The sequence below is a fragment of the Pelophylax lessonae genome (genome assembly GCF_965119305.1).
Source record: "Pelophylax lessonae genome assembly, chromosome: 1".
In the NCBI taxonomy this organism is placed as follows: Eukaryota; Metazoa; Chordata; class Amphibia; order Anura; family Ranidae; genus Pelophylax; species Pelophylax lessonae.
The window spans coordinates 51,227,643-51,249,087 of record NC_138768.1 but is presented as its reverse complement, the minus strand read 5'-3'; the positions used below and the strand labels follow the sequence as shown (position 1 = coordinate 51,249,087).

General features: G+C 44.7%; 1 protein-coding gene across 1 annotated transcript in view; it reads right to left on the bottom strand.

Annotated features, from left to right (window-relative positions):
- The window catches only part of ZBTB7C (zinc finger and BTB domain containing 7C), a 322,326-nt gene extending 301,105 nt beyond the window's left edge, over window positions 1–21,221 (bottom strand). Inside the window, exon 1 of the mRNA XM_082254581.1 lies at window positions 20,972–21,221. The gene's annotated coding sequence lies outside the window, so the exon portion shown is untranslated. The remainder of the gene's footprint in view (window positions 1–20,971) is intronic.
- Between the last annotated feature and the right edge of the window lie 224 nt (window positions 21,222–21,445).

Genomic DNA, 21,445 nt, shown 5'->3' with positions numbered 1-21,445 from the left:
CAGTGGAGGGGTGATCCCAATAACGAGAAAGGGCCACTGATGCTGAGACATAAAGGTCATATTTGAGAGGCAACGAGAGAAGATGTATGTAAACCTCCAGAGAAGAAGAGATCTGAGGCCAGGGACCCAACAAGAGAAACTTGTCAGTTATGGAAGGAGGAATACATATTGGTGTCTGTAATTGTGTCTCCCTAGGAGAGAACCGGGCTGTTGCATAGCGGTTTGTAAAATTCAACACTGCTTTAAATGAGAATTTCCAAATATATCCTGCTGTGTCTAGTGGAGGCTGTCATTTGTTGACTTGGGACCCTGCATTACCTCCCCCCCCTAAAAAGATAGTGTGCCACGTCTTACATTGTCACCAGAAACAATGTGATCTATGTTACATAAAGCTCAAAGCAGGAATTTTTTTACTGAAAATATAAAATTGATTTGGTAATATTAATACATGTTCTACTAACGCATTTAAAGTGTGACTTTTAACCACGTTACGACCACCTGTCGCAGATGTACTGCGGCAGGCAGACGCTCCTGGGCGAATCGTCGTACATTTACGGCGCTCGCTTTCTGGAGTCTAGGGGGCGAGTGCGCGCCACCGGCGGAGCGCTCCTGACCCCGCTTATTAGCAGGGAAGCCGATGCCTGTGTCAGGTGGCTCCGATTGCCGCCTGACACCCGCGATCGTTCCCCACTGAGAGAGAAGGACAGTCGGCTGTTGTAAACACAGCTGACCCTTCTTCTCCCTGGGATGATCATAGAGATCATGTCATCCTGCTATATAGGACCACATGTCTCTATGTTCATCTCAGAAGCCACACCCCCCCACAGTTAGAATCACTCCCCGAGGCTCACATTTAACCACTTACCGCAAAGTGACTTAGCCCTACGTCGGCAAACTTTGCAGTAGTATACTGGGATGATGCCTCTAGCTAGAGACACCATCCCGGTACCGTTGCTTAGAGCCAACGGTCGGCTTTCCATCAGTAACGACCGATGAGGCTCGGGAGCCGCTCGATCGTTACCCGGGTGAGCGGGAGGGGACGTCCCTCCCCTCCAGCCGCCTTCCGTGACTTTGCTCGGGGCTCCCGTCCCACCGTGAGCCCCGATCACTGAGCCAGCACGTCCGTTGGCTGGATGGAGTCCTGATCAAAGCCGGAAATGGCTTCGATCGGGTCTCCGATGACGTAACCCGGAGGGGGCGTCCATGACGTCACTTCCGGGTTACTGTGTTGCAAAAGGCGGCAAATTGAAAAAACGGCTGTATGCAAAAATGCAGTTTTCGGCGTTTTGCACACATGGAAGTGTAGGGGAGGGGTCTAGGGACTTTTAGACCCTCGATCCCTCCATAAAGAGTACCTGTCACTGCATATTGGTGTCACAAGGGATGTTTACATTGCTTGTGACAGCAATAAAAGTGATCAGATTTTTTATTTTTTTTAAAAAACCTGTAATAAAGTTAAAAAAAAAAAAAAATAAATAGGAATAAAAAAAAAAATTTTTTAGCCGCCCCCGTCACCGTTAGCTCGCGCACAAAAAAAAACATATACGGAAGTCGAGCCGCGAATGAAATCGCTGTTCAAACCACACATGTGAGGTATCGCCGCGATCGCCAGAGCGTGGGCAATAATTAAAAAAAAAGAGCTACACTCTAACTCAAAACTGGTAACCGTTAAAAAAATTTAAAGCGTCGCCTATTGAGATCTCTATTGACCGTAGCTTGTCGCCATCCCACGGGGGGGGGGGGGGGGCGCAATTTTAAACCGTAACATGTTGGGTATATATTTACTCTGCGTGACATTATCTTTCACAATATACAAAAAAAATGGGATAACATTACTGTTTAGTATTTTTTAAATGCAGTGAAATGTGATTTTTCAAAATTTTTCCAAAAAAATGGCGTTTTAAAGACCGTTGCGCAAATACCGCGTGACAAAAAATATTGCAATGACCGACATTCTATTCTCCAGAGTCTTTGCTAAAAAAAATATATATATATAATGTTTGGGGGTTCTAAGTAGTTTTCTAGGAAAAAATACTGGTTTTAACTTGTAAACAAAAAGTGTCCGAAATAGGGCTGGGGCATAAGTGGTTAACCCCTTGATCACCCACAGGGTTAACCCCTTCCCTGCCAATGCATTATTACAGTAACAGTGCATATTTTTAGCATTGATTACTGTAATAATGTCACTAGTACCCCCAAAAGTGTCAAAAATGTCAGTTAGGGGTCCGATCTGTCTGCCGCAATGTCACAGTCCCGCAAAAATTCGCAGATCGCCGCCATTACTAGAAAATATAAAATAAAAATGACATAATTCATTCCCGTAGTTAGTAGACACGATAACTTTTGCGCAATCCAATCAAAATACACTTATTGGGATTTTTTTTTTACCAAAAATATGTAGCAGAAAACAAATTGGCCTCAAATGTTAAAAGATTTTTAATTTTTTTTTTTTTTTGGGCATGTCATATAGCAGAATGTAAAAAATATATATATATTTTTTTTCAGAATTGTCGCTCTTTGTTTGTTTATAGCACAAAAAATAAAAATCGCACAGGTGATCAAATACCACCAAAAGAAAGCTCTATTTGTGGGAAAAAAAGGACGTAAATTTTGTTTGGGTACAGCGTTGCATGACCGCGCAATTGTCCGTTAAAGTAACGCAGTGCCAAATCCCAAAATAGGGCCTAGTCAGGAAGGGGGCAAATCCTTCCGATCTTAAAGTGGTTAATGAAAGGTCCACTCTAAATATTTGATGCACCTTAAGATGAAAAAAACCTTCTGACTTTACAACTTTAATATTTTCTATTTTCCAGAAAAGGGGTAATTTGGGGGGTATTTGTTCTGTCACAGCATTTTCAGGCCTCAAGGATTGAGGCCGTTGAGACATCAGGATTGATTAATTTTCAGATATATACCATAGTTTGTGGACTCTATAATTTCAACACAGACTAAATAATATACACTGATTTGGGTTATTTTCACCAAAGAAATGTAGCAGAATAAACTTTGACCTAAAATTATGAACAATTATTTATTGGCAAAAAATGACCTAAATTTATGAACAATTATTTATTGGCAAAAAAAAAAAAATTGTTTTGTGTTTGAAAATTTTCAGTCTTTTTTCATTTATTAAGAAAAAAGTAAAAAAAAAAACTCAGTGGTGATTAAATACCACCAAAATATAGTTCTAGTTGTGTGAACAAAATGATAAAAAAAAAAAAATGTAGTTTTGGTACAGTGCTGCGTGACTGTGCAATTGTCATTCAAAGTGTGACAGTGCTGAAAGCTGAAAATTGGCCTGTGCAGGAAGGCAGGGCCAGATTACCGTAGGGGCTATTGGAGCTGCAGCTCCAGGCCCCTACCTTTTATATAGGCCCCGGGTTGGCCATATTCACTGTTACCGCTCTTCTGTCACTTGTAAACACAGAAGTCTGGCTTCTATGCTCGCTTCCCCAGGCAGCTCCCTCAGAACCTCCCCACACAGCACGAAGGCCGGACAAGGAGGGACAGTTGCCGATGCATGGATGTGTTTATGGGCTTCAGAGACAGCATCCCATGTTGAATTAGGCATGCATGGCTGCACCCTTCCTCCTCTGGGTGCATGCCAAGGCACGGCCCTTAAGGCCCTTCAAAATCCTCAGCACCAAGCCCATGATGCTCTTAATCCGGCCCTGTAGGAAGGGGGCAAAAGGGCCCGGTATTGAAGTGATTAAAGACCCTGCTAAAGCTCTTTACAACCAGTGGCACTGGTGGACTTTTCACACCATTAGAGACTTTAGAGGTTCTTGTGTTCTCCTTTTGCACACATGCCATTGGTTTCAGGTGTCTGGTACCTTGTAGAGACCTGCATCGTTGTGCGCATGCACAGGAATCCCCCACGCATGCGCAGATATGCCAGTTCCTAAATACATGGCAGAGAGCAGCATCATGTTTTGCGCATTTGCAAGATGGTGCGGCATGCATGCACCTCTCGGTAAAATACTGCTTTCTGGGATGTGTGATACAATCATCATTCTCGCCTAGGAAGCAGCAAGCGTTGAGTTGCAGCACAAAAAAAAATATATACTAAATGTATCCAAAAATTATGAAACATTCTACTATTGTGTAATAAGGAGGGGGGAGGAAACATGAGAGTGAAGGTTCTTTTAATGCTTCAAGCAGATGAGTTTCCCATATGTTTCTATCTAATTATAAAAAGACAGCGGTCACCTTTTTTAATTTAGGGCTGTCTCCAGAACAGGATTAGAGGAAATCTTCCAATGGGGACACTAGTTCTGATGACTTTGGTGACAACCAAGGATTTGCTCACTTTGGAGGGATTTACTCTCACTTCCTGTTGGTGCTATGAGACAGGAAGTGAAGGGAAATCTCCCCGATGAGATACAGATGTAAAAAAATACCCCCTCTTACTCTATCAAAAATGAAAAAAAAGTTTTGCTTTTAATTCTAGTTTTTTTTTTTTTTATCGGTTGCTATAGTTCCCTCTAACAACTTAATAAACTAAATCTAGTTTGCTGAGCCGCATGTCACCATGGTGACCATTGACACCTGCGAGACCTTAGCCAATGAGAATCAATTCAAAACAGGCATCCTTGGTGTGGGCTGGTTGATGCTGGTGATCTTTATGATTGGCGGGCGCGGGTGACATGGCTGACCTCACTGTAGTCACGTTTTAGTCTCCGGTGTATGAAGCCCCCGCAGTCATGAGCTGTACAGTCAAGCAGGTTCAGAAATTTCCATTCTATGGTAGTTACTATACACCCATGCAGTTTACAGAAACGCATAGAAAAGTGCCATAGTTACAAAAGAAGAAATTCCACAAGGTATCTATACCCAGGAAAACACAAAGTCATCCCTATGGTAACTTCAAGGCTGAATATTCACAAAACGTTTTTCTGAAGGTAATCTCTGTCGGAATTTGAACAATTTCACATGACTATGACATATTTTTGATGATTTATGTATGAACTTTATTTATGCGTGTTGGGGGGGGCGTGTAGACAGCCAGCTGCAGTTAGTCTTACCACCTGTAGGGGGTCTTGCGCCATTGCTGCATGGGAAGAGGGGACCTATAAGGGAATGGGTCCTTTAGGGATTCTGTCTGGTGCCTTGAGAAGGGAAGTTGTACTACTGGACACAGAACTTTCAGGAGACTTGGTGCCATGTTTGGGAGGCGTAGCAGGGTGACGGCATGATACTATGTAAAATGATGGTCTACCAGATTTTGAGAGATTGTGTAGGTGTTGATGCAGGTGCATGCTGCATTTACATTAGAGCCAGAGAATGAGCGCAGAGCCCCACTCTCCTGAGGGAGGTCAGAGTATGTGAAGGGGGCCATGTGAGATGCTACCGTGCATCAAGGTGTCCAAATCAGGACAGGGGTAGGTCCAAGCCTGAGAGAAAGTCCATGAAAGACAAGAGAGAGTCCATATGGGACAGAGAAGCAACCAGGGAGCTATACAGTGAAAGTCTTTGTGGGACGGCAGCAGCTAGGAAGCTGTAAGGAAGACGCAGAGCTAAGGTGCAGTGTCTGTGCATGAACTCTGCAACATGTTTCCTGGTCAAATGGACCAAACAAAGGTACTAAAGTTCAGGAGGGTCCCTGCAGAGGTACTTGGAGCAGTAACAGGGCTGGCCCAAGACATTGTGCTGCCTGGGTCCGAGAATGAAATGCTGCCCCCCCCCCCCCCCCCCAAAAAAAAACGTCCTCCAAGAGGCCCCCACATTCTATAGTAATATGACAGCAAGAGCAGGACAGAGCAGTAGACACTGGGCAGATGAGCGCACCAGGCTTTCTACTGTCTATAGTGCCACAGTGCCCTGCAGGGCTGCGGGCATGGTACAGGAGAATGCAGTGCTGCAGGCATGGTACAGGAGAATGCAGTGCTGCAGGCATAATACAGAAGAATGCAGTGCTGTAGGCATGGTACAGGAGAAAACAGGGCTGTGGGCATGGTACAGGAGAATGCAGTGCTGCGGGCATGGTACAGAAGAATGCAGTGCTGCGGGCATAATACAGAAGAATGCAGGGCTGTAGGCATGGTACAGGAGAAAACAGGGCTGTGGGCATGGTACAGGAGAATGCAGGGCTGCGGACATGGTACAGGAGAATGCAGGGCTGCGGACATGGTACAGGAGAATGCAGGGCTGCGGACATGGTACAGGAGAATGCGGGGCTGCAGGCATGGTACAGAAGAATGCGGGGCTGTGAATGAACCCCCTGTGGGGAAACATACCTGTGTTAATTTTGATGTTCATTGAAATAAAAGTGGGCAGGAAAGCCCTGAAAACTATATCTGGTGTGGAGTAAATGCACGGTTTTGATGCTACCATTGAGCTATGAAACCCTGAAACATCACAGAGGGGAACCTTTTAAAATAAGGGAGCCTGTATCATTTTGGAGCACTTTTGACAAATAGTTGGTAAGGGACAGGACCCCGCTTGCCAGGCACATCATTTAACGTAGGGAGGGAGACCAGGCAAGCAGGGATAGCTCAGGGAAGGCTCCCTCAACACTACATACACTTCGGTATAGGAGCGTTGAGCCAGTGCAGGTTGCTGAAATTACTCCTCAGGTATTGGGTAAAGGAACACCACCCGCAGTAACTCAAACCATCCTCTGGTAACATAACTTGTCAAATGCTGAAAGTAGTTATTCATTAAACCAGGCTTCTCCAACCAGGGTGCCCAGGCACCCTGGGGTGCCTTGAGGCTTTTTCAGGGGTGCCTTGGAAAAATGCCTAAAAATGTATCAAAAGTTATATACAAGCCAACAGGTGGATCAAGCCTGCCTTTTAGTTAGTTAAACAAAGCCACAGGTTTTCATAATGCATCATTATGACTTTTTAGACACTGGCATCCTAACAACCAATGATGTCATCAGTTGATAAGGAGGATGTCTGTCACTTGCATAGAATCCTTGTTTTACCCTCCTGTGGCCCTCTCCCTCAGCAATGGGGTCACATTAGCTGACTGATGGAGAGAAATGGAGGGAGAAGAGAAACATCGGAATACTAGTCAATACCAGTGTGCAAAAGTATATTTGCTTCGGAAGAAATAATCACCTCTAACATTGGGTCTCTTACTTGTGAATGTTGCTGCATTATGTAAAACTATTAGAATTGTCATTTACATTTTAGAATGGATTGCCCTAAGACTGTCCCTAATTGTAAAGGGAGCCTTGAGATTGTCTATAGTTTTAAAGGGTGCCTTGACTAAAAAAAGTTTGAGAAACACTGCATTAAACCATTGTCTACAGTTCCAATGACTTGCTTATCAGTTGTACTAAAAAGTAGTGATCGACCGATATCGTTTTTTTTTTTGTGCCGATACAGATATTTTGGTAATCGGCCGATATTGGCCGATATTTTCGGACATTTTAAAAAAAAAAATATTTTTTATTTATCGCAGGTACTCTGGCGGAGGGATCTGGGGGTCTAAAAGACCTCAGACCCCTCCTCTGCACTTAAAAGCATTCAAAACGCCAAGTTTGGCTGTTTTGAATGCTTGCATTTTTTTTAATTTGCCGCAGAGTTTTTTACATGGAGACCCGATCAGAGCCAAATGCGTCTTCTCTTCGGCGGCCTGCAGGGGGGATGCCGGGGGCTCCCCGTGGGATGGGAGACTCGGGCAGCGGGAGGGGGGGGGGACATCCCCTCTCGCTCCTTGTAATGACACCCGAGCAGCTTCTCAGCCGCATCGGTTGTCAATACAAGACAGCCGACCGTTGGCTATGGACGCCGGTACCGGGGTGATGCCTCTAGCTGCAGGCATCATTCTGGTACTAGCACTTTCCCGAAATATCGGCAATATCGGTAACCTCAGGGGCCGATTACGATTTATCGGGGAAAGTGCATATCGGCCCCCGATATATTGGCATTGCCGTTAATCAGTCGATCCCTACTAAAAAGCCAGCTCAAGATCAATATAAATACCCCCACCACCATATAATGTGTGAATGATTCCTCCCCAAGGCTGGGTTCACACTGGATTGCGGAGCGGCTCGCAGCAGGAGGTCCAGTGCGTCCCGTTAACCGTTCAAGTCTGAATTTTTGGCCTGAAACGGACCAGAAGATGCACACAAATTTCCTGCAAACCGTTCCGCAGCTGTCCCGGAGCTGTGTGAACCCTGATACGGAAACCCGCACCCAATTCGCACCAGTATGAACCCAGCCTAAAAGTGTACCAAACTTAGACCCTACCCACATATGGTCCCCCTTCCCCAACCATGTCATATACTCACATGGCCTGGTCCCCTGAGATCTTGGCTGCCGCCTACTCAGCACTGCACATCCTCTTCTCAAAATCTTCTGTGTTGGGGCCTGCAATCTCCATTGCAGTACAAAGTATATACTGTCCACAGGGTTGGATGGAGATTGCGATGCTCAAGCACAGAACCACACAGAGAAGATTATGAGAAGAGGCTATGCTGAGCCAAAAAAAAAAACATAGATAGGAGCTTGGTGGACAAAGTAACAGGGGAGTGTATGGCTGGGGCAAGGAGGACAGAGGAGCAACACTTTAAAGCTAAATTCCAGGTATGGGTATTCATACATTGGTCCAGCTTGGACCAATGTAAGTACATATGTGCCATACCTGTGGGATACCTGTGTTAGCTGGACATTACTTTACTAAACTCCGCTACTACTGTGATCTCCACTGGCTTCCTATGCTGAGCAATTATCCTGCTGATTTCTTTTGGCTAAGATCAAGTGTAGTATCTGTTCTTATCAGTGATCCAATGGGGGGCGCTGTGCTATCAACGGACCTGACCAAGGTTGGGTGGTGGCTATGCAAACCTGCTGGAGTGATGGGGGCTGGGAAGGTTCGTACCGGTTGGAACAGAAACCGGGGCACCCACAGGCAGTTGGGGCACTGGAGTAATTCCCCCGGGAAAGCTGGAAGAGCCCATTACCTCCTGATTAGAGCGGTCTACCTCGCCTGGCCATGGGCTGAGAAGGCAGAGAGTCCACGGTGTCTTTGCCCTCTCGGAGTGATCGCCTCAGAGGTGCTCTTACGGTGTGGGACCCCAATGTGTGAACCGGCACATGGTCATAGCTCCAAACGCTTTTTCTGCACTGCCCCTTTTATGGCTGGGACTTTTGGCTAAAGTCTGAAGCAATTTTTGTTACCAGGCCTCAGGGCCCGGCGAGTGCACCATGCATGGCCACTTATTTATTTTCTCTCCCACATTTTGTCACTTTCACTTATGTGTGTATTTTCTTTTCATTAAGATGGAGGGTATGAGTCTTCGGGCTTGCCCTGAAGTCTAGGGGGAGGATACGTGGCCCTCAGGTTACTTCCTCCTCTGTCCCAGGGGGGGTCCCTCTTCGGGAGAGTCCCTCATCCAAGTATTCGGTGTCGTCTTTGGCTGGCCAGAAGAAGGGGGTCCGCAAGGCCTTCTGGCTAGGTGTACCATTGGAAACCCTTTGTCCCTGTCAGGAGCCTTGCTCCCTGGGGAATCAGGGTAGAGGTCCTACCCCTTCGGAGGGTGGACAAAGCACACCCCTAAGTGCACTTTTTTGTGTGTGTTCACATGCACCTTTTTTGTGTTTACTTACGGATTTTTTCACCACCCGATAAAAAAAAGATATACATTAGTGGAGATCACTGGCTTAGAGGTGCCTACTACAGTGATTTCAAGCTTCCACAGGGATTCCACAGGTATGGTACATACATATTTACACTGGTCCAAGCTGGACCAATGTAACTATGTTAAAATTGCCATACCTGGAATTCACTTTTAAGGGCACACACATCTCTATGCTGGATGCACTAGGCAGCAGAGTAGTAAACGTGAAGGGACTTAAAGCGGAGTTTCACCCTAAAATTAAACTTACCTCCATCTTCATGCCCGGGGTCACCTGAAAAACAAATGGATAATCGCAATTTTTTTTTGTTTTTACTTACCTGGTTTAGAAGAAAATATACTCACCTTACTTCCTCTTCCTCCCCTCGGCAGCCACGGCGATTCGTCACTTCCTGGCTTGCAATGATTCCTGGGAGCTGAACGTCATCGCTCCCAGGAATCAATGCGTCTGCACCGGCCCCAACGTCAGTTCCGGTGCAGGCGCCGTCATACTTTGCTAAACAGCTTCTGGGCATGCCCAGAAGCTGTGCAGGGATGACGCTGAGGCACCGGAAGTGGCGGCGGGGCCAGCGCAGTGCATCGTGGGACCGAAGAATACGGAGGAGGACGCAGAAGAGGATCGCGCTGGCTTCAAGCTGCCCACACCTGAGATGGCAGCGCTGGACAATACTTTTTCAAGGTAAGTATTTGTCCTAAAAGGTAAGTGCAACCCGGGACAGATCAGAGGCTATCCATTGTGGAATGTACTAGCCCTGACTGTCCCGGGGGTATTTTTATTAAAAAAGTATTCCCAGGGTGGAACTCTGCTTTAAGGTGACTGTTCACAGGAAGCCTGCAAAAGCAAGGAATAGGACATTGTACTTATTCCTTTCCTTGCTGGGCAAACAAGAATTTAATCTATGCAGTGCAGTGAGGTCCCCACTGCCTGGGTACATTTAAAAACAGCTGGGAGTTGGGCTCCAATGTCTTGGTTTTGGGAGCATACAGAAGGCCTATTGTGATAGATCCTTATGTAAGTGTTGCAGTTTGGCAGCTTGCTGTTTCCCTCAGTCAGACGTATACTGGTCATACGCAGGACAACTGTCTAGCAATTTAAACTACAATCAACCAGCATTTAATTGGAAAAGTGATTGGACAGATCATGGTCAACCTACTGCCAACATTTCATTTATTTATATAGCAGAGATGTTGGTGGGTTGCTTTAACCACTTTAGCGCCAGCCGCTGCAGATGTACTGCGGCAGGCTGGTGCTCCCAGGCAAAGTACCGTACATGTACGGCGCTCGCCTGGGTGGAGCTAGGGGGCGATCGCGTGCCGCCGGAGGCGCGCTCCCACCCCCGCTCGACAGCTGGGGAGCCAGTGCGTGTGACCGGCGGCTCCGATGGCTGCCGGCCACTCGCGATCTCCCGCAGCAGAGAGAGAAGGACAGACGGATGATGTAAACACAGCCGTCTGTCATTCTCCCTGAAGTAATCACAGAGGCTATTTGATCCTGCTATATAGGATTGCATGTCTCTGTGATTACTCCACAAGCCACGCCCCCTGACAGTTAGAATCACCTGTGTTTGTCCAGTATTAATGGTGGCACATATACCTTGTAATTTCGTTAAAAAAATCTTCTATAGACCTACCAACAATTACCGTATGTTTTAGGAAACCCTACTAGACTTTTAATGCATAGTTTGGTACCGTAGACATAAAAGAGGCTGAACAAAGATCGCACAATCACATTGTAGGTCAATCCAACACTAAATCCTCTGGCAAACACTGAAGGCTAAGGACCCTTCTAGAACGGTCACCTTTGAAGGATATATTTTCTATATGAGACCCCTTCCTCTGTGATGATGATAGCGGTGGCGGGGCGGGAGAACCAAGAGAGAACAACCAGCAACTGTGTACCTCGGTAGGACTGTGCAGAGGAGGCTGCACAATGATATTTAAATGGAGCACTGTGATGTAAAGGGGGCACTTTGATGTTTAAAAGGGAACACAGTGATGTAAAGGGGAACATTGTGATGTAAAGGGGGGCAGTGTGATACATCAAGGGGGCATGGTAATGTGTAAAGAGGGCACTGTGATGCGTAAAGGGGGCACTGTGATGCATAAAGGAGGCACTGTGATACGTAAAGGGGGGGACTTTGATGTGTAAAAGGGACATTATAACATGTAAAGGGGCACTGTGACGTGTAAAGGGGGCACTGTCATGTGTAGCAATGTAATGTAGCAATGTGAGCAATGTAATGTAAAGGGGCATTGTGATGTGAAGGGGAACTGAGAACACTGTTGGACTGCTTTAAAGGGGGATGAGATGTGAAGGATGTCTGTGATCTAAAGGGGGGCTGTGAATCCTCATGTAAAGGGGGAGCTATGATGTTAAGGGAGGCTGAGGACAGTGATATAAAGAGGGGGCTAAGATGTGAAGGGGGGCTTAGGACACTGATGTGCAGGGGACTGAGATATAAAAGGGGTCTGCGATGTGTTATAGTGCAAACATGAGATTTGGATCTCTGCAAAAAGAAAATATTACCAACTGGATCCCCGTGACTTTAAAATTCAAGTCCCCTGAACTAAAATGTTCCTGTTCCCAACTTAGCAAGCAGCTAGGCTATAGCCAGCCTGAGCTCTGTATGCTTATTGCATTTGTTGGTTTTCCCCTAAACCTAAGAAATGAGTAAGACAAGAGGATACGTTATGGTTTATGCATGTTTATCTCACTCTGGCCAATCAATAGGAGGTGCCTGTGATGCCGGCTGGGGTAGGAGATAAATATGCAGGAAGATGTCCTAGAAGGGTCCTTAGCATCCCAGGCTTTTTTGCCAGAGGATATAGTGTTGGATGGTCTCTTTCTTCTGGGTCTGCTGTCTGGGGAGGAGGTAGATGAAGAGTAGGCCTTTTTGCCTTGATTGCCTACTGCCTGGGGAGGAAACTCACCCAGAGCAAAGTGCCAAGGACTGGAAATGGGCTTATCCTAAGGCCTGGAATACAGGAAGGTGGCTGTTAAAGGGCAGCACCTTCAGGAAAAAGATTGAAAAGTCCATTGTCAGTGTTGGCTTAAAGGCACTACAATCGTAGATAAAAGGTACACCACTAGCCTGGTAGAGGGGCTACAGAAGTCTTTTTCAGTGGAGGGAATATTTTGTTGCAATGTTTGTGTATCCAGTAAAACCTAACCCTTTCTCCCCTAGATACTGAGCAAATAAAAAGAGATAGACAGAGATAACAAGAAAAGATTGACAGAGAGGATGGTTGCTGCTGGTGGGTTGGCGAGCGTTTTGGGGCAGCAGTAAGTCCGTGCACCAACAATAAGACTAGGTGGAACCCAAAATTGCAGCTGCACTTAAGGTAAGGTGACCACATTTTCAAAATGAAATCCCTAAATACCCTTACAAACTGTTCCCTCCCTCCTTTGGTCTAATCATGTAATCCACCCTGTGTCAACCAGTGGTGGTTGCAGGCCAGAGTGCTCTGACAATGGCTGGAAAAGCCTGCAATTGTGATGTCACAACAAAAGTCTATGTGTTGCCCTCCAATCCCCTGCAGCAGCGCTGGCTAACACAGGGGAGCGGGGTCATATGATCAGACCGGAGTGGCCTGAATATAGGTAAAGGGGCATCTTTCTTACACAGTTTAGTAAGTGTAGGTGTTAGGAAGGGGGAGGGACAATTTTAAGAGTAGTTAGGGTTATCCCGGAATTCCACTTTAAAGTGGTTGTAAACCCACTTTAATAACTTTTACCTATAGGAAAGCCTTTAATAAGACTATAGGTACTGTAAAAATCTCCTAAACTTAAACCGTTTAGGAGATATTTACATTGCATGCAGCCAATGACGTCATCGGTGCATGCGCTCTGAAGAAACGGCCGCCGGCGCCGTTTCTTCTGAGCCCTGTGCCATGACCGGCGGCTCTTGCGCGCATGCACGGCAGTGACGTCACGTGGCTCCTGGCCAGTAGCATAGCCGGAGTTCGCAGACCAGGAAGGAAGATGGCTGAAGATGGATTCGGCCTTCAGCAGGGACAACGAGGGCTTCGTTTGGAGGTAAGTGTCATATAATGTGTTAGTATGCGATGCATACTAGCACACTATGCATTTAATTTGCAGGGAAGAAAAAAAACAAAAAAAAAAAGGAAGAGTTTACTTCCTCTCTAAATTGATACCACTTCTCCTTCCCAGCATGAGCTCTGCTGTACAAAGGCTGATACCAAGTCAATTTTAGGTGCATTTACTGCTTAGATATAAAAAAAATATTTAATGACATATTAATGAATACATAGCTGCATTCAATTTGTATCTGCCTAGAGTTCAGCTTTCATGGAACTGCTTTAATCTACTGTATATCAATGTATTATCTATTTTAGAGCTATTATCTGTTTCCACTTACAGTAATGGCATGATATACACTCTTATTCTAGAAAATATCAATCGTATAAAATGTATAGGATTCAATGTGATGAAAACTCCATAAAGTATAACAATTATAGCAGAACTGAAACGCATTTCCTGTGGTCGTCAGTGCAAGGAGCAGTGCTAATAATAAATCCTCATACCTTTACAGCCATTTAACACACACTTGCCAACATCTTAAATACTTTCCAGGGACACTTCAATGTTGAAGCCACGTAGCTATGATTCCTTCCTTTTAATTCTGCTCTGTAGGATCATGCTGCGCTACCATTGAATAAAATATATCATAGCATCTTTTCCTTTTAAATGACACCATTAAAACATAGTATCAGACCAACCCATATATAATAGTACTTATAAAGAAGTAAGGGTCCTTTCACATGAGCGGTCCGCTTTGCTTAGCGGGGGGATCGATCTGCTGATCCCCGCTGAGCAGGCGGATGACAGCTCCGTCTCTGGTCAATGTGCAGAGACAGAGCTGTCAGAGTCCCGCTCTCCTCTATGGGGAGATCGGATGAAAATGGATTGCCTGCCCGTTTTCATCCGATCCCATCCGATCCTCCAGACAGATGAAAAATAGGGTCACCATCCATCTGGATTTCACGGACAGGATTGGATCGGATAGCGGCGGATGTCAGTGGACGTGTCACCGCTGACATCCGCCGGTCCATAGGGGTGAATAGAGGGTCTGATCAAGTCCACATGAAAAACTGACAGGCGGAACTGATTGGAAATGAATGCCCATTGGCCCCTTTCACACAGGCGGACCGTTTAGATCCACCTGTCCGTTTTTTTGGCGGATCTGAATGGATGCCCCATGCATCTCTATGGGGAATCGGATGTCAGCGGAGACATGTCCGCTGAGATCCAATCCGATCCGTCAAATCTGGACGGATGGAAACCCTATTTTCCATCCGTCCAGCGGATCGGATTGGATGGGACGGACAGATGGTCCGTTCCCATCCGAGAGAACAGCGGGGACCTGACAGCTGTGTCTCCCCACACAGCGCGGAGACATAGCTGCCAACCGCCTGCTCAGCGGGGGATCAGCAGATTGATCCCCCGCTGAGAAAAACGGAGTCCGCCTGATGGACTCCCTTTGTGAAAGGTGCCTTAAGCTGACATTCACCAAGCGTTCACTGCAGGTAAATTCGCCTGGTGCAGGTGTTATAAATGACAGTGATTGTTTGGTGATAGTCATTCACTGCTTTAATAAACATGCCTCTTAAATTAGATCTAAATCCACTCACTAAAATCTAATATCAGCTTAAGCCGGGGAGGCAGTTGGCGGGCAGCAATTTTGCAGCTCAACCACACATTTTTACCACTCCCCAATTGAACTTCTAAATGAAGCCTTAAAGTGGTAGTAAACTATTATCACATTATGAAGTACTTGCCTTAGAACGAAGCCTTCCGGGGCTTCCATCTTCATCTGTTCTTTCTTCTGGGTCTGCGTGTTCCGGCCATTTTAATGGCCACGCTGCGATGACGTCACTCTCGTGCATGCATGCACGTGGGAGTCACAGCTGCGGCACGGAGCTTTGATTAGGACATTGGCTGAATGCAGTGTGAATATCTCCTAAACAGTGCAAGTTTAGGAGATATTCACTGTGCCTACGGGTAAGCCTTAATATAGGCTTACCTGTAGGTAAAAGTTAAAAAAAAAAAAAAGAGTTTACTACACTTTAATGTCATTTAAAACTTTTTAAATCTGTAGCTTTCTTTAAAAAAAAAAAGTTCCACATGATCCTTACACAGAGGTATTTGTTTACACCAGGGGTGTCCAAACTTTTGACCTATCTGGGCCACATTGGAAGAAGAGGAATTGTCTTGGGCCACACATAAAATACAATAACAATAAGGAGAGCTGATGACCAGAAAAAGTCAGGCAGGTCACAAGTTAACGATCACTGAAATAATGTTCCTATCTGAGTTATAAAACTTAATTTTTTTGTGATATTTTTTATTATAAAATAAAAGAGGGAATAACATAAAATGAGTGCAATATTTGACACTGTTTTTGATAAACTAATGCATCAATATCTGGTCTGAGGAATGCAGTAGCTATTCTCAATGAATTCTCAAGGTGCTCATCATATATTTTGGTTCTAATTTTGCCCTTCTGGTGCTTCATCCTTGAAAATAGTTGCTCACAATTACAGGCGCTGCCAAAAACTGATGACATGAATAAGGCGTGATTGTGAAGATTGGGAGGTTTTTCTTTGGAAAGATAAAACTTATAAAAGTCTGGTAAGGAAACACTGTCAAATTTTTCTTCGGCCGCATGTGTTCACTAAATATAAACGCATTTTTGAAAAAAATCCCACCCCCCAAAAATTGACATTTTTAGGTACGTTTACAATTTTGTGATGGGCCGCATTCATAACCATCTTGGGTCGCAGGTTGAATACCCCTGGTTTAGACACTCACAGTTACAGGGTGACAACCGTCTTCCAATCAGGCTCCTATGTTTTGAACATGGAGACCGCAAGCGGCCATGCTGACACACATTGCCCAAACATGGACCATTGTTGTCAATGACAGGAACGTGGTTCAGAGCAGAGATGTGCAGTGGATGCTGGAGTGAGTGCAGGTAGACAGCAAGTGGCTGCAGATCAGCAGCACCAAGATGCAAAAGGTGATGAAAAAAAGTTGAACGCAGTATTTTATTTTTAAAAATTGTAAAATCTAAGCTTCAAGAATGAGACAAAATCTACCCTTACCGTGCCCCCCTTCTACACTGCAAGGGTTAAATGCTTGTTTAGTCTACGGCTGCAGGGATAAGGTATATTACCTTATTTCTGGCTTCATTATTCAGCACCTTCTCTAAGGTGCTTCTGACCACAGTTGCATGCTTGCCTCCTAACATACAATGCAAGGTTAATAGCCCTGCCCTGTAGGTGATGACACAGAGGGACCTCCCACAGCCCAGAACTTCAGGCGGAAAAAAAGAGCACTGGGAAGAGGGATAGGGTAAGCAATACACCTTATACCTGCACCCCTAGATCAAATGAGCATTTACTAACTGCAGCCCAGGAAAGGAGGGGGCGCACTGCAAGTGTAGACTTTACCTAATTCCCAGAGTTCAACTTTAATGATACACAGTGCTATACTAAGCTAAATCTAGTCAGCAGCATTTTACATCTACTTTAAACACCCTTCTCATATTCTATCCTTTGAGGACTTAATTTGAGATTTCTGAATTCCCAGCTCTGTCTACTCCCTCACAGCATCTGTTCTTCCTGCACAGCATGGCAGGTTGAGTAGGACTCTTCCTGCTGTAGCCACACATAGCTGAGAACTCCTGCCAGGTAGGTGATCTGACCAACCAAATTCCAACCATAACCAAAATATCACCATGGGGTGGATAACCATTTTGCAAGTGAATGTAAACCAACAATGGGGGTTGAATCTTGCAACCCACTCACCCAACAACAACAAATTATAATAAAAATGATCAATATGCCAATAGACCTGTTTCCAGGGACCATTTCTAACACCTGGTGGGCTGCAGACTAGGCAACTATGGAAAAGGTAGCTTAGAACCAAAGGTTCTACGGTAATGGAGGATGCTGGCATGCACAACTCAACCATGAGTAAGGGGGTTCTATGACAACTGGGGACACTGGCACCCATAACTGTGTCAAAAGGGCTTTACTAACCCAAAAGCTATGCATAGAAAAGGTAGTTTAGAACCAAAGGTTCTACAATAATTGGAGATGCTGGCACCCCCAACTCCACTGTGATTAAAGGGGCTTTGCCAACCCATAAACTGTATATGGAAAGGTAGTTTAGAACCAAAGCTTCTACGGTAACTGGGGATGCTGGGACCTACAACTTAACAATCATAAGGGGGCATCACTGACCCATAAACTATGTATGGAAAAGGTAGCTTAGAACTAAAGGTTCTGTGGTAATTGGGGATGCTGGTACTCACAGTTCAACAGTAATTAAAGGGCTTCACCGACCAATAAACTATGTATGGAAAAGGTCAGTTGGAACCAAAGGTTCAACAAAAAATTGATTAAACTGGCACCCACAACTCAACAGCGATAAAGGAGGCTTCACTGACCCATAAACTATTTATGGAAAAGGTCAGCTAGAATCAAAGGTTCTACAGAAATTGGTGATGCTAGCACCCACAACTCAACAGCGATTAATGGGACTTCACTAACCCATAAACTATGTGCAAGCATCCAAACTAGTGGCTATACAAATGATGAATTATATTATAATCATCTGTATGGCGTCTGTCCCAAGTTACTAGACACAACACACCACAAGGGTCAGGAGTGGAGAAGACGGGACTTTGAATGAGCCAGGAAGATCATACAATTGTACAAAAGAATAAAATTCAAAAATGTATTTGAATGCTCTTTTGAGTATCTTCTCTCCCCCTGGTGGCTTGGGAAACACTTCATGCGGCGCAGTCCACCTATCGTGTTGGGGCTGTCTGGAACCATAGCTGTCCTTTTCCGAAATGGCGGCAGCCGAACTTCCAGGTCTGGTTGTGACATCACCGCCTTTCTGGTGGAATAGGTCACTGGCTCTAGACACTGGGGAACAATAGGAGACAGCTGTCTCCACTTCTTGGCAATCCTTCAGAGACATCCTTTCTTCCATCTACATGGCAGGGAGCATGATTTTGGCGCCAAGCAAAGGCTCAGGATTGGCCCGGTCAGCACACATGACAAGGCCTTACCTTCACTTAAAGCTCTCAGTTTATATGCTTGTTTGATCCATGTGTGCAGCAATTTGACTGATGTACCTTTTACCTGCGTGTAATGACCATTAATACTGGTAAGATTATATGCTATATATATCTTTTTCTTCTTTACATGCCTCAAATTCACTTATTTTAACTATATTTTGTGACTAGGTGATTGTCTGATTGTTTTTTTTATAGGCATAGCTTGCTCTCTTCTGGGAGAAGCTGGGACTTTGTCTCTTTTCATGCCTCAACAGTAATACCCATTATACCTAGCTTGCTTTGCAAGCTTTTCTTTGCCTAAATATTGGTCTCTACATACAGGTATGTGACATTTTTGACATTTTGTGATCCTTACTTAGTACTTTTTGACTCTCCCCAGTATTTAAACTATATATGACTGTGGACACTGTCATTACCATCGTTTACCCCCCTGTTTTAGCATTTTCTATAGATTGTATCTATATATTAGTAGACAGATAAGAGTGCAAATGCCCAGGTTGCCACTTTTTTGTCCCTTGTATTCGGGACCCAGCACTGCGGTTGCAGGGTAGCTCCATCTGGTCCTATCTCATGAATGGACCCCCAGCATAATATATTTATTCTAATAGCTTTGTGTGCATATGAAATTGTTTATTTCTTCAAATATGATAGGTCTTTCCTTATGTGTATATATTTTCTGAATACATGTTATATCTTTAAAAAATCCAGTATATCTTCATTGTCCATTTTTCCCCTGACGAAGACCGAACGAGTCAAAACGTGTCGGTGTCCATGATGAGAAACATCGGGATTTCACTTTGATGTGTTTCAAGACTGCAAAGTTCATGCTATTTTGTACCACATGGGTTTGGCTGTTTCTATTTACTCCCTATTTTGGGAATGCATTCAACATGCTATGTTAATACATTTTTGAATTTTATTATTTTGTACAATTATAGGATCTTTCTGGCATCATTCAAAGTCCCGTCTTCTCCCCTCCTGACCCTTGTGGTGTGTTGTGACCCATAAACTATATATGGAAAAGGTAACTTAGAACCAAAGGTTCTACAGTATTTGGCTATGCTGGCACCCAAACTTAACAGTGATAAAAGGGGCTTCGCAGACCCATAAACTCTGTATGGAAAAGGAAGCTTAGAGCCAAAAGTACTACAGTGTTTGGCTATACTGGAACCCACAACTCAACAGTGATAAAGGGGGCTTCACCGACCCATAAACTACATATGGAAAAGGTAGCTTGGAAACAAAGGTTCTACGGTGTTTGGTTATGCTGGCAACCACAACTCAACAGTTATAAAGGTTGCTTCACCGACTCATAAACTAAGTATGCAAGAGGTAGCTTAGAACAAAACATACTATAGTATTTGACTATGCTGGCACCCACAACTCAACAGTGATAAAGGGTGCTTTACCGACTCATAAACTATGTATGGAAAAGGTAGCTTAGAACCAAACGTACTACAGTATTTGACTATACTAGCACCCACAACTCAACAGTGATAAAGGGGGCTTCACCGACCCATAAACTACATATGAAAAAGGTAGCTTGGAACCTAAGGTTCTACAGTATTTGGTTATGCTGGCAACCACAACTCAACAGTTATAAAGGGTGCTTTACCGACTCATAAACTATGTATGGAAAAGGTAGCTAAGAACCAAACGTACTACAGTATTTGGTTATGCTGGCAACCACAAATAAACAGTTATAAAGGGTGCTTCACCGACTCATAAACTACATATGGAAAAGGTAGCTTGGAACCTAAGGTTCTGCAGTATTTAATTATACTGGCAACCACAACTCAACAGTTATAAAGGGTGCTTCACCGACTCTAAACTACATATGGAAAAGGTAGCTTAGAACCAAACCTACTACAGTATTTGGCTATGTTGGCACCCACAACTCAACAGTGATAAAGGGGGCTTCACTGATCCATAAACTATTTATGAAAAAGGTAGCTTAGAACCAAAGGTTTTACAGTAATTGCGGATGTTGGCACCCACAACCTAACATTAATAGGGGCTTCACCGACCCATAAACTACATATGCAAAAGGCAGCTTCAACCCCAAGGTTCTACATTATTTGGCTATGCTGGCACCCCAACTCTATAGTGATTATGGGGGCTTCACCGATCCATAAACTATGTATGAAATACATAGTGCCAGGTTATATGGAAAGTTGCCAGCTGTTATCATAATGTACGTCTAAGGCAAAAAAAAAACAGCAGATGGGTTAACGAGCATCACAAGATTGGCTTGGCCGGAGAGGCTCACCTTGCTGTACTGTCTTGTGCCAGTCAACGGCTGTCTGTTCCAGCAGGCAGGGACGAGGAGTCTGCTCCCACCAGCTGCTAATGACAGCATGCACTGAGGATAATGTCTTCAATGCTTCCTCTTGTGCTTGCTTGTAGAGGTGATCAGCTGAAATTGAGAATGGCCCGGATGCTGGCTGTCTACATCCCCGGCTGTGGCTTGATCCTCACTGATCTCAGCCTGTCTTGTTCCTGCTTCATCTCCCTATGTCTCCCTCCCTCAGCTGCCCTCTCTCCTCCACCTCCCTTTCTCTACTATCTTTTTTTTTTTTTTTTGTCTCACTTATTTTTTTTTTTATGTGCTTGTATCTTCCTCATCTCCCTCTCCCATCTCCCAATCTCCCACCAGCTTTCTCTATATTTCCTCTTTTTATTTCCCCCAAGTCCCCTTCAACTCCCACTGATTAGATCTTCGCCGCTTCTGTCTGTCTCACTT